Here is a 13837-nt window from a genome sequence, read left to right on the forward strand (position 1 = left end):
ATTCTGGATAGCTTTTTTTGCCCGATTCTAAGGCATCATTCATGCCAAGCCTCAGCCGAGCCGGGCTACTGAACATGGTCTGATTAATTTCATCCAGCATGCTGAGTTTAGGGTGATACTGAGCCAGATTATTTTGGCTTTACCTGGGATAATACATCTAAAAATCAAATCAAGTTTATCCTCAAAACATAACAGTTCCAAAATGCATTTTTTTAATAAGTAGCTCCAAATCTGAGTGAGATCATATTTGAACACTAACATGCACATGCAGGAGTGCAGGCTCACAAATCACCCTATCTGTACCTGTAGATAATGATCTGCAGTGTGCTTGGCATCAACGTGACCATGAGCGCCGGGAATCCCCATACTGTACGCTTCAGCACTGCACCATGCTTACTGTGAGAATCATTATAAAGCAAAGTGTCTCGACGGTCTGCAGGGTCTGCAGCTCAATACCTGTTTATCTCCCATCACACAGCAGAGTTCCTTTCATGATTGGACACCTGCCTTTGTGTCTCATAGCAACTCAAGCATACACTTCACTTGAACAGCATTTCACAACCACTTAAGAATGCAGAATGATAACAGATCAGTCAGTTGGACAGAATCAGTGGCCTGATAAATTACCTTTTTAATTAGTTTAACTGTTATCTCAGTATAGTGTTTCAGCAAAAAAAAAAATACATCTTCCATCTCTTTACTTGATGTCTTTCAGGTACAATGAACGTACTAAAGGAAAATACTTCTACTGTGCTAGCTGTTTCCTCCTACTTCAAGAAAAAAACATGCTGTGATGTTCAGGGTGAGGAACTGTTTTCTATTTTAACATCATTCTCACTGTAGATTTTTTTTACTTTATAGATTGAATACATTCATCTTAAAATAAGGCACAAATTGGTATTAAAATGTCCTCATCTTTTGAAACTCTTAGATATACTAAGACATGGGAAGCAGGATTTTATTCATCTTTTTTTCAGATGGTGTGTTGTAAAATTTCTATTTTTTAAATATAATTCACTGATGCCTCTAATGTTGTGCAGACCAGAATAGCAGAACCAACAACACTTCTATTTTGTTACTGTGCCCTGGACAACATGAGGAAGTGCATACTCAACTAAAACTTTCAGCCAATTCAGCCAAAATATTATTGCATGGTTATAAGTGATATGGGCACAAAATGCAAAACTTTTTCTAAACTCAGCACAATGGGGATCAAGGCAGTGGAATACCACCACAGTGAGATACACAAAATAATCACATCATAGTCATGTGTTGGGGTACGACAAACATTTGGGAAGAAATTGTTCCTAACCCAAAGTAATTGATGTCGGTTCATGATTTTTGGGGAGGAGGGTTGTTTTGTTGTTGTTTTTTCCTTTTAATTTTAGAAATTGTGAAGTTGGTCTTAAAAGTCATTCCAAGTGGATTTTTTTTTTAAAAAAAAGTCTTAAAATCAAACTTTCCTTGAACTGTAGGTTCCAAACAGGTTAGAACTGAAATAGGCAAGTCTTTAATATTGTTGATAAAACAGTGTTGTGCCTTTAAAGAAAAAGTGATAGCTAGCACCCACATGTGCACACACTCATGCCTGCTTCACAGCTCTGCAGATAAGATGAGATGAGATAGGCTGAACCCATGTTGATATGAATCAGTGCACAACAAAAGCCGCAGAGTACAGTATCTGGATGTAATGTGTGCATACCATGTATTTTCTGGTGTGTGGTGAGTCAGCAACACACACCAGAACATTATGTAAACCTGTGCCTTTGATTCTTATACAATGCAATGTATTCTGTAGTGCAGGAAGTGTTAGAAACACGTCCTGTCTTGCACCTCAAGTCACTGTTATATCTGCACTATATATTGTAAAATAAACAATGGATCAAATGACTATGGTAGTTTGTTTGCTTTTTTCAGCAAATGACCACTAATAAACTCATTGTAAATAACCAATACTTGTACCAAAGGCTTTACCTTACAATGAAACACTGAAAACATCATTTATTTATAGTAGCGTTAAATTGATGGCCGATGCCCACTGACTGTGCTCAGCTGCTCATGTTTGTTGTTCTTCTGGTGAATCCATTCTTCTTCCCCAATTTCTTGCCGTGTGAGCATTTTTTCTTGTCCAGCAGCCGTTATTCTTTGCTCTGTTCTGATGATAGATCTATGGTGTAACCAGCGTGCTTCAAACTTCTGGGTTTGGGAAACTGAAAGAAGCTACAGACAGTAAATTTAATTCCTGGATTAAAAACTGTAATGAATTGCAATTTTAATGCACAACACACACTCCCCTGTTGAAATACAGTTGAAGAAATGCAGAAGTAAAAAAAAAAAAAAAGTGGGAAATATATAAAAACAGATATAAATGCAAACAGAAAAAAGATAAATTGGGAAATAATTGAATATTAAAATAAATAAACACAAAACTAAGTCATTCATCAAATGAATAAATATAGCTTCTAACAGGCGATAGGTTTTCCACACGACGCTCTGGAACGACACAGAAACAGCATGTTTGTATGAAAATTAACAAACTACTTCCCAACAAACACTTTTCCCTCTTCTTCCTAAAATACTCCATTTATTAGTGGTCTCAGTGCTGGGAACCACTAAATTTTAATTGTTATCTATTATTAACTTCATCAACTGAGAAAAACAAAGCTACAATGTGTCATGCCCACTCTGCACTGAGAATACTGGAGACTGACATGATCAATAGAAAACTGTCAGTACACTGAGGAGTATGTCAGTGGTCTATCATTTTCAAGTGGGCCGCTCAGAAAGCATATAGCATACACCATTTATTTGGATACTGCTTCTCTGTCATTAGACAGTGATTGATATTTTCACATGATACAGGTCTAAATGAGTTTCTCAGAAGGAAAAAAACAGGAGATCATTCATCATTGCAGTAGGAAAAGCTATGTCATGACAGAGACCGTTAATCACATGCATGTTATATTTGTGTTCTTTATCTAATGACGCATCTGCATGGAAATGTTGTGTTCAGTAATTCATGATTGATTGATTGATTTCTTTATTTTCGTGTCATGCACACAATGTGCCAAACCCTCATGGGTTTATTAGACACCAAAATTGCAACTTTAAAGTCTGTGTTTTGATGAATGTTGCTGTATGTTTGATTTATGTGACTTTGGTCATAATGAAAATTCTGAGTAGTGACTGATTTTGTGAGCGATTTTACCAAAGTGAATTCCTTAGAGGTAATAATCAGAGGGGACGGGTCATCTGGGGCAAAGCCCCATCTGTTGGCAGCAGGAAAGAGAATGTTTTATTGGTAGGAGTTTAGAAATATAATTGTGTTCACACGGACATGAATTACCCATTTATGTTTAGGTTTCAGGAATATAAGAAAACACTCTCACAGAAACTGGGATGTGTGCTGGGAATATGAATAACCCAATTTCTCTGGTCTAATGTACGTAAACATCATGTCCAGAACATGATCACAACCAGGATAAGCCTCATTAACGAGTTATTCACTTCCATGTTATCCCACTCAATGTGGCATAATCCGTGACATAAAACTTTCTCAGTAGCATTATTTTGCCATATAAGGTCAGGGGCTGATTTTTTTTTAAATAGTGTTTTGAATGCGCCCCACACTCACACTGTCACATGTCTCTAATGTGGGAAAATAAAAGACATGTGTCCAAAGCCTTTGACAATGAAAGGAGATGAGACACACTTAATGCAAAGTGGGGCTGATCTCCTGTCTTCCCATTGTAACTTGATTGGTTGTTTACAAGTCATCATTTACTCACAATTGTCATAATTGTCATTTTTAAAGGCAATAGTGAAGGATGTCGATCATCTTCTATAGCACAAATTTGCAAGTCAGCCTTTTGAAGAAAAACCTGGGGTTTAACACCTCAGTGTTCACCATAATAAACCAAACTGCTCATAAAAATGATCAGATTTAACATAGAGTGGTTTTCTGAGAAAAAAGTTCAAAGCGTCTGTTATTGGGAGGGGATGGTACCTGGTCAAGAGCAGGCTTTCAGGACCTTAATAAGCATCTAAAGCAACAGGATAACAAGGAAAAAACAAAACTTCCCAAACAGAGAGCGCATACAAACAGGAAATTGAACAAAATAAAAGCATGTTAAGGAGTGCAGGTACTGTATGTGCTCAATCAGATCACGACCTGTGTGGGAAATGTAAAATAGTGTGTTATGTCAATTTTTCTGGCTTTGCATTTGTCCAAAGCTGTTGCTCCACTATTTTTCCCCACCTAAATCTGCCACTGGTAGTAATCACAATGAAAGATTGATGTTCAGATAAAGAAAATCCTATCTGTTATCATCACAGCAAACTCATCATGTGTATGTCCTGTAAACTAAGCTTTTGGAAGAAGAGCAGAGGGAAATACCACAGAGCCTTGGGGGCTGAGACAGAGCTGATAATAGCTGCACTGCACTCATCATGGCATGCAGTGAGTAATTAAAAAGCTACCTGTAGTTTCTTGCTGCCATGCAAAAAAAAAAAAAAATGTGACCAGCCCTAAAGGTCAAGTGAGAAACAATTTCACTATCTACAATCTCACAGATCTCCTAACTTCGTCATCGGAAAAACCCTCTTGGTCATGATCAAGTTAAGTCAGAATAACTTGGTTTACTTACACTTAGAAAGAACGAGGTAACTTCACCTGTCATTTTTAAGATGAAACAACTTCATAAAACTCAGTGAATGCAGCTAAATTTTACGTAAACCTAAAAATTTGATATAAAGTAAACATAAATTAAGATTAATAGTTATATTTACTTTTCTTTTTCAATGCAACTGCCTGCTTGTAACATATTTCTGCAATAAATTACAGCCACTATGAATTCTCTTTGATATCTTCCCAACAAAAAACACGGCATTCTTTGCTGGCTATTTATTCCCTTTAAATGTCACCCAAAATTTGTAGTGATCCCATTTGACTAGAAGTAAAAATCATGAATAGTAATACAAGGAAATTCAAAAAGACGGCCTCTTTGGCGATGCTTTGTTCTTATAGTGCTACTTTGAGCTTCGTAATCACAGCTCCGGAGTGACCTGTGGGTGATTCAGCTGACCCGAGGATCAAAGCAACACTGCCTACCTGTGCGAGCATCGTCCTGTGAAGTACAAAGGCCTGTGCTGTCAGGCCGAGCCAGCTGACCTGCAGCACCCAAGCCGACTGAGACGTGAACCCACCCAGCCTCAACAAACACACTGGTGGAGAACTTCAAACACAGCACTCAGCAATGAACTTATTACCTTACATGAAAGACAAAGATTCATCTTTCTTTTGAGGCAGACATTTCGTTTGATGCAATGCACTGACCTATATGGGTACAGTGCAGGTTTGCTCCTCAGCAATCAGGCTCAGGTCAGGCACATTTTATCTCTACAACAGTTGGACACTACAGCACAATTACAATAAGATATCTCTTGTTGCTCTGAGATCTCTCGCTCTTCTAGAGTCATTTGACAAAGTTAATGTCCTCGTCACAAACCACTGTGGATATAAATGGTGGTGCTCACTTCCTAATGTTTCTGTACGGCAGCTTGTACAAGGCAGTTACTCTTCAGTGAACCTGGGAAGCAAAACATTTCAGAGTTGGAGGAAAGTAATTTTTCTCACTTAGCCAAGGGGAGAAACTCAGGGCTGTGTGAAGCAGAGGGGGGGTTGAAAATGACCTGTCAAGCCACTAAAGTGGAATGCAGTTTTCGCCAGTCCTTCATCGACAACGCATGGCCCTACAGTCACGACATTAAAATGACTGCATTCTGATAAACATCAGTACATGCTTTTTGTTTGAGGGGTTACAAAGGAATGCAAATTTAGGTTCAATTTTCTTAAGCGTGCACACCATGTTTAAACATTGTAACACACACACACACACACACACACACACACACACACACACACACACACACTGTGTTTGTCACACAAAAAGGCAAGCAGGCCTCAATCACTTTGTGATTTATACCCCACTTTTCTGCAGAACATCAGGGAATTGCCTTGCAGTTGCCTTTAGCTGTTATTTTTGTTAGTAAATGTGAGATTTTCATGTCGCGCATGTCTGCATCTTCAAAACCAGTAACAGGGAGGTGAGTTTAATGATTGAAAAGTTGTGATGACCGCGGGGAAAAATTGTTGTGTAGTGCTCACATGGATAACTGCTGCAATGTAATATAAAGCACTACAGGTAAAGGGAAAAAAAATATAGTTCTGATTTTGGAGTAAACTGTCCGTTTAAACCTTTGTAAATAAGCAGTCAGATACAAATTAAGCCCAAAATTAAATATTCAATTAATAGTATAAGGTACATACTGGACATACCTATAACTGTGGATCTCCTGGAAAACTGAATCGATTCATATGGAAAATTTTATAATAGACTGTTCTTTTGATCAATCTTGTGCATGTAAAAAAAAAAAAAAAAAGAACCAAACAATGATAAGCTACATGTCAGTCAGGTTCCCTGAAGGCCGGAAACAAGTATGTTAAGGAATGATGAAGTGAGCTTTCAAGTCTTCTGCCTTCTTTCTACTGACAGTGCCGTAGGGAAAGTCAGTGCTTGGTATGTGATGGAAAGTTTCTCTCTTCCTCTGGTCATATATCCATGTACATAATGTATTGGCACTCATTCCTCTTGGTTCACATGATACCAAACGACTTCACAGACAGGGTTTTACATGTTGTTGTGTCATCATGGAATTTTCATGTGGCACAAACCCCTCGGAAAGTTTTAATTTAATTTATTGGCTCTTGGTACAAGAATGCTATAAGTTGCATTGCTTCTATTATGACTTTTTGGTTTTCTTAATTTCTGTTATGATTTTGAATTGGGTGAACAAAATCTTTCCTATCTTTTTGTCTGTCATAACATCCATCAGTTTAGACTACTGACAAAGCTAAAACAAAGGAGACAAAAATGACTGTTAAAATGGCTACATTTTATGTTTAGCAAACAAGGATTTCTCACAGTTGCGTGAATTGTGACTCAAATTTGCCAGGAGCAAAGACAAATGCAGCAAGTTATTGTTATAGTGCTAAAAGTTTTGAGGGAAGAAGTCAGAGTAGAGGTGTTGGGTCAAAAAAACATATGACTTCAACACCGAACATTGCTGTTTGCATTCTGTTATCTACAGACGGTAAATCCTGAAGGCTGAATGTCAATGTCCACCCTCCGGACCTGCAGACTAAGCCCGCAGAAACTTCACTCGCGTGAGAACGCAAGATGTATCGCGACTCAATGAGTTGGTGCCAAGAATGCCACCACAAATCCAAGTCGAATGCAAGCAATATGTAACGCATCAGGACCGTTTTTGAACATATTTGTTGGATATCCTAATTCAGTACATGACATATACATTCTAAAAATAGCCTCATTTATGTTGATGCCCTCTGTCCACCACCTGACTATTTCCTGTTAAGTGATGGTGGATATCCATACCTTGAAAATCCCATCGCAATCATCACCCCTTAAGGCTATTAAGTTACTTTCTATGTTACTGTATTGCTATGGAAACATATTTTAATGTACAGTTTAGTTGTAAAATGAGAAAGTCTGTGACCCAGCCATCATGTCAAGCATGTCAAAAACTCAGCACTGCCCATGAGCCAGCGCAAAATGTTCATTTTACAGCTAAACACATCATACTGGGAAAATGCTACATTCAGAATAAGTAATAATAATTATTATTATTAGTATCAATTTACCTAAACGTATCCAGATTCCCTGTGAATGTTGAGAATCTGAGACTGTGCTGATTTTCTTTGTTTTTAATTTATTTGTTATTTTTTGTTATTCCTATTGGCAGATGCATGAAAAAAATATTCAATCCCATGAATCTAACTCCTCATGCTGCAGTTTAGTGTTTGTTTTTCAAACAGAAATGCAAATCCAATCTTTCATGCTTTTTTTTATAATTGTATTTTTTGATCTGTGTACCTTTCAAAATATATTGTATAATTAAGAGGACTTTTTCCATAAAGGGCCTATCCAAGAAAAATACTCTATCACTTGAAATAACATTTCATTATGACTGCAGTTATGAAAAAGAAGAATTAATCAAAATGAGACGCTGCATGTCACATCAAGGAACAACACTTTCAACCTGGCAAGACTCTGACTAATCGTAAATGTGCCGACAATTGCAAGGTACGCAGCATGGTAAACAAAATGAGGATCTTACGCAAACAGGAGCTCTTTGATTTCTCATTGGGTTTTGTTCAGCACACACAGGCCTCGCAGACTGGTGCAGCATGATAAAAGAGGACTCGTATCTCTGTGATTAGCCGGAGTCAAAGATGAATGGTGTGTAATCAGAAAAATCAAAGGCATCATTTAACTGGAGCCTCTGACAAGGCCTGGTGTTGCTGTCACAGAGGGAGTCATCTGCTTTGGAAGAAACACATCATGTCTATCCATGGAAAGGCTGACTCATGATTTCACACAGAGTCTACTTGATAACCATCCACTAATAGCTTGGACTGACACATTATTATAGTGGAAATGAGATTGAACACAACAGTTGTATGGAATCAGTGCTGTGTCAGTGAGGAAACCCCCGTGAGAAGAATGGGAATGTGTTTGTGCTCACATGTGCTGGAATGGAAAATGTAGGCATGCTTTTGATGTGCTGACGCTCAGACAGGTTACGCAAGTGTATTGTGCAAGTGAACATTCTTTCAACAACATACAGTACTTTGGCTGGTGGATTGGTACAGTCTGCTGCCCTCTATTGTCAACATGCAGCCCACTGAGGCTACCACAAGGAAAGTCTTAGGGTACTACTGAGCCAAGGGCCCCTATACTGCGACACGCATTGCTTCAGACATAATTATAAAATTCTAATGTAATTCCAAGGTTCAGGTTTTGCTAAGGTTACAATTCCTGTAATCTACCTGTAACGCGACTGATAAAGTATATAGGCATAATTGATACTTGTGAGCTTCTTTAAACAGATTGCGGCTTAAAATATTTCAAAGTAGGAAAAAAAACTAACACTCTTTTACTGTTGACATTTTGAAGTATAATATAAGGGGAAAAAATAAACTGCATTCCTTTAACTTGCACCAGTACCAGTAGTATTATGCATGATGGCTCACTGGTACGGAACACTTGGTGTGAAAGTGTCATTGTTAGCTCCATATAGACTTCTCCTGCTACATACATCAAACTGTCTGCACTTTTTTTAAAGAAGTATTTTTTGATACCTGTGCAAACTGAGCAATGACAAATGTAAATGCAATGGATTCTTCAAGCAAAAGAAAATTGGAATATTTAATTTAAAAAGAAAAACAAACACTGATAGGACAATGATCAAAAAGACTTTAAAGAATTGACTGGAGGGATTGATTGAGAAGATGAAAAGCATATAGAGTGAAGAGGGTTGTATACATACAATATGGATTACAAACTATTTCCGTTTGTTTTATTATTAACGAACCAACAGTTCCCCTACATAAAACCCTTTAAGCTATGACTTACCAGAAGACCAGTATTGTGCATCCAAATATTATTTGTAACCACATAACTGTATTTTTCAAATCTAATGTAGATTCCAAAGTTCGCAAAACATTATGCTATGTGATGTAATGTGTCTAGAATAATACAAAATATATCAAACCAAATCAATCCTGCTTTCTGCGTTTGGCAGAAAACAGGATTAGTAAACAAATGAAAGCAGCATGGAGGCCAGTGACTTGGTTCTTTCTGGTGACTTGTTTTTATTAATTTATTTTCTTTTTTATTGTGAACTGCTGTGACAGCAAAACAAGTGAAAAGAAGTAAAATAACATAGAAACAGTCAAGGGAGACAAACAATGACACATACAGATAGTGAAGACACCTTCCAAATAAAATTTTAAAAACAGTTGGTTAGTTGTTTTCTATGTCTGTTTCTTACTCAGTCTCTCTTTTAAACTTGATACTGACTAATTTCGAATGATGTATGAGTGCTGCTTGGAGATGGTATTTTGTGGCAGAGTGTCACTACATTACACAGGAAAATGGCCTAATATTAGCATTGTATTTCCATCCTTGCCAATCAGAGCGTACATAGGGTATCGATCCTGTCTGGTTTAATAAAATGGTATATTATATGTTGGATGAAGTGGGAGATAAATGTCTTTTTTCAGATGAAAAGGCAATATGGAAGACAGGCCATAATGTTGGACATTTGATGAAACAGATGGATTGGATTGGGTGCAGGCACATGCTGATAACTGTTGTATAAAGTTGGTAAAGACAAAATACGTGATGTTTGGCAGAAATTGGATGGGCACGAGCTCAGGGTAAATGGAGAGCCCTTTAAAAAGTTAGTGTCTTAAAGTTTGCAGGTGTGTGTTTAGATGAAAAATAGACATACAGTGCACTTCTGGATAAATGCTAAGTAATTGTGAGAAGGTTTTTTATATAATAGATGCTTGACTGGATGTTCTTCAGGGGTGGATGATATATAAGGCTATGATAAGAGCAATCTTTGATTATGAATGCTTGGCATGTGGTTCAGCGTACTCAGCGTGAACGTATTGGCAAAGTTGGATGTTGTTCAGGCCAGGGCTCTAAAGTTGTGCACTGGGGCGTTACAGACAATGCCAATCCTGGCGCTGCTGGTGGAAATGGCGGAGGCTTCGCTGAGGCTGCAAAAGTAGCACTAAATTATTGGGTAAAGTAAAAAAGGCTTTGATGCAGCTCTTCCATCAATCTCCTTGGAAGCAGTGTTTAAAAATGGTGGTAGCAGTATTAACATTAACAAGGACAGCTATATAAGCTTTGTAGGGAAGTACTCAGAGGAGCTGGGATATAACGGAAGAGCTAGACCAGAAAAAGCTGATTAGATATTAAGGACTGTTCAGGTGCCAGCAGGTAGCTATAGGGCAAGTTTAGGAATAGTGTTATACAAGTGCCAGGGCAAAAGCATCAATGATGTTTCTCTACAGGTGGGAAACAGCTTTGCACTAAGCCATAGAAGTAACAAACATGATAACAACATGCTCCATTTAACACATAACTACCTACCTACTGTTCGTATACTGACCTAACTAACTTACTGACTGATTATTTATAGGATCATTCATGTGGGAGGTGTGATGTTTAGTCCAGTAGGCATACTGTCTGAAGCAGTGACGTGTGGAGGTTCAGCTTTGAGGTGAAACCTGCTGGATTTCTCTACACCAAAGTGCTCAAGCTGCAAGCCTCTTCACCGTTTACCAGTAAGAAAATAATCTCCATTTAAGATCAAAGGCGGCCAGCCTGCATGCTCAGCTTCAGGGTCACGGATCACTTTCATTTCATTGCCTTTGCACTGATGTGCTTTTATTAGAGTTTTACTGATGTTGCTCTGTGAAGGCAGAGATAGTTTTGTAATAAATAAACCAAATAGAACTATGTTGCAGGTTTTACCTTTACTTTACTTTACCTTTACTTTACTTACCTTTTAACTTGTTATTCTTGCCATCAGTATCAAACTGACAACACTGACTGGCAGGTAAGGTAATATCAGATAACATATGCTGTAAATCACTATAAGCCCTCTATTTATGTACAGAGATTACCAATACACTCTGATACCCAACTCAGCAAATACGGCGGCTTTGTCAGTAGTCATACACTCAAAACTATGATGTTCTTGGTGCTCCTCTCGCAATATGTTGGTGTAGATTGTCAGTTATCCAGGTCATGGTAATTCTAAGTGCTATATCATAGGCAACTGGACTTGCTTGGGTTTCTTGAAAATGTTTTACCTCTCATCCAAGCGGCTTCTTCAGTTCAAGAGGTACGTCAAGAGGTACACAAGCAAGTCCAGTTGTCTAGAGTACCTAGAGCCTCTGGCAATAGTTTAGTAGTCAGTTTCTGCTCGTTACATGCATACAGTGTCTTTTCTATCTTAAAAGTAGGGTTTTGACAACAGAAGTACAGAAGATCGTAGTTTTGGTTAAAAAGACGTTGACTTTTGGCTTCACAAGGGACACAAACAGACATCTTCTGGGTGAAAGCCCTATGTTTGTTTAAGCCATCCATCCACCTCGACTTCTTCCCAGCACTGACTTTCTCACTCTTTTTACTTCATCAGTTGTCATTTCCTGACATCTTCCTGTCGCTGCTGGTGGTTTTTGAGTAAGACCAAAACCTTGAAACTGCAGATATGTTTCTGTCATTTTAGAGAAACTCTGCTCTTATACATTCTTAATATAAGTGGATTTTCTTCTGAAATATACTGTTTAAAATACCCTGAGGATGCAAGTGTTTGTCCTTCACTGTGGAAACTGTGCAGTAAAGATGCAGTGTGATAGATGTGGTGAAAACCTGTAAACCTGTTTTAGGCGTTAGCAGAATAATGTGACCAGAGGTCTGGTTGTTCTCATGTTACATTGGGACCTCATCACATATATTTAGTTGTCTTGATAACCCTTTGAAGTTGGGCAGATAAGCCTAGAACACACCCTAATGTGTGGGACGCTACTCAATAGCCGGATGTGGTTGGGTTTCAGCAGAGAGGAAAAGAGGCCACCCAGAGTAGACCACTGTCACTGCTGCAATGGCAGTTTCCTTAACAAATTGTCCAATCCCGCAAAACACAGTGGACGATAAGAGCCAGTTTTGACTTCTGGAGATAAATGAAGATGTGTGTAACCTCATTACGTTCAAATTCTAATTACATTTAATGAATTTCAGTGGACACACTGATCAGCAGTCACAGTGCAAAAATGTCACAGCAACATAGGACCAAAGACGGGGACACAAGTGGTGTATTAACCCTTTAAAAAGTCACAATTTTAATAAAGATAGGACAATCATAGTTGTGTTTTGGGTGGCTTTCAGTCAGTACTGTGTATAAAGTTAGAAAATGGCTGGTAACACAGTGGAGCATTTAGCTGCTCATGTTTGATATCTTTCTTCAGGATTTGGTGTAGACCAAAACAAAGGAGAGTGGATATTGTACTTACATGGACGAGGACCTGCTACATAGAATTGAACGGCTCTGAGTCAAAGAAAATACAATTCTTATTTTCAGAGGATTATACACTAAAGATAGTGTATTATATTCCATTTCTGCCAATACATCCCCCTTAATCCTACATACTGAACCATTAAAGGGAAACCTGAAAAAAATGAAAGGTAGAACATAACTACTAAATAGAGTGAGGTCTCGCCGAATGGTTTGATGTGTATGAAAATGCCATTATTTGTATTATACTACCTTAACAGCCACCAGATCTCAACCAAACTAAACACCTTTGAGATACTTTGAAGAAAGGTGTTCAACAAAGCTCTCAACCATCATTATCAAAACACTGAAGCAACATTATGCTGAGGTGCACTGAAGCTGCTCAGGAGACTCATGGTGGTGGAACAACACTTAATGTTGATCTGTCCAAAATCTTCAGACAAAAAATATATGTGAAGTTTATTAACTTCTAAAAACCTTGTATCAGTCAGACTGTGTTTATTTATATGGTGAATTGTGAGAGATTCACCCTCCCTACTTTCCATTTGCAAGGCTATCTGTGGGAGGCAGCAAAGCACACACACACTTTCCGGGTGGGAATGTTGGAGGGTGTAACACACACTAAATGTAGCAGCGGAATAGGTGATAAAACAGTTAAGATAAGGACTGTTCAGACTTACAGTGACGCAAAACATCTAAATTTAAATGCTACTTTACTGACAGTAATATTAATGATCATTCATAGACTTTAGTATTCATGTATTTTCTTACTTTTCTGTCTCATGTAAAGCACTCTGAATTGCCTTGTTTTTGCTGTGGAGATAAACTTGCCTTGCCTTCAACCGAGTAGTGTATCAGTTGTTGAGGGTTTGGCCTTCTG

Source organism: Plectropomus leopardus, chromosome 2 (genome assembly GCF_008729295.1).
Source record: "Plectropomus leopardus isolate mb chromosome 2, YSFRI_Pleo_2.0, whole genome shotgun sequence".
Classification (NCBI taxonomy): Eukaryota; Metazoa; Chordata; class Actinopteri; order Perciformes; family Serranidae; genus Plectropomus; species Plectropomus leopardus.